We start from the raw sequence: 827 nt of genomic DNA on the forward strand, positions 1-827 counted from the left end.
GTCGCAAAACACCGCTCGGCATCGTCGGTCATTGTTCCGATGTTGTAAGCGCCCGGGTATGTACTTTTCACGTATACAAAATCTTAATTTTGACGATGAAGGGGTCGGAAGAAGGCAAAGTCTCTAGGCTTTTCTTTCCTCGGTCGCGTCAGGCGTACCTCGTTGAGCGCCTCAATTGGCCGAATCACTTTTGGCATCTATTGACAACTCTAAGTGGTGGATCACTCGGCTCGGGGGTCGATAAAGAGCGCAGGCAGCTGCGTGAATTAATGTGAATTGCAGGACACATTGAACATCGACATCTTGAACGCACATGGCGGCCTCGGGTAACTCCCGAGGCCACGTCTGTTTGATGGGTAGGTGAAACTATCAATCGGACTTGGTTTTCCAAGTCCGCCTTGGGCCGTCGCAGCCGAACAGGCTCCGTCGCCTTAAATGCAGACCGACGCAGGCTCATAGGCGTCGCTGGTCTCACTGCCTTTGATATTTCCCCATCGCAGAGCTTCTCGAACGTCTGCTCGGGCGGATGGCGAGAGGTCGGGGAGGGCGTTGACGGCAACGCGGTCTGGCCATTTACGCGGGCGACTTAGCCGGCGGCGGGTTTTGTGTGTCACGAAGTGCCCTCACACCAAACCCAACCAATCGCTTTGTCCTTGCGGTGCAAGTACGGACGGCGATCGAGGGGAGAGAGAAGGGCGGAGGGAATCGGGCACCATCATATTGATGGAACGTAATATTTTTTTTAAAAAAATCGGGGTCTTTAGAGGTCGCGAATAGTGCGCATGGACCATGGTTAAAATGATGAAAACTCTGATATAAAGAGTTTG

General features: G+C 52.8%; 1 non-coding gene across 1 annotated transcript; it reads left to right on the forward strand.

The window, feature by feature from the left end:
- Positions 1 to 205: 205 nt before the first annotated feature.
- On the forward strand, positions 206 to 359 carry LOC134257369 (5.8S ribosomal RNA). Its single transcript, XR_009989906.1, has one exon. It is a non-coding gene; the product is annotated as a 5.8S ribosomal RNA (ribosomal RNA).
- The last annotated feature ends 468 nt before the right edge of the window (positions 360 to 827 follow it).

This window comes from Saccostrea cucullata, unplaced genomic scaffold (genome assembly GCF_032062105.1).
Source record: "Saccostrea cucullata isolate Sc308-1 unplaced genomic scaffold, CSIRO_AGI_Scuc_v1 ctg5705, whole genome shotgun sequence".
NCBI lineage: Eukaryota > Metazoa > Mollusca > Bivalvia > Ostreida > Ostreidae > Saccostrea > Saccostrea cuccullata.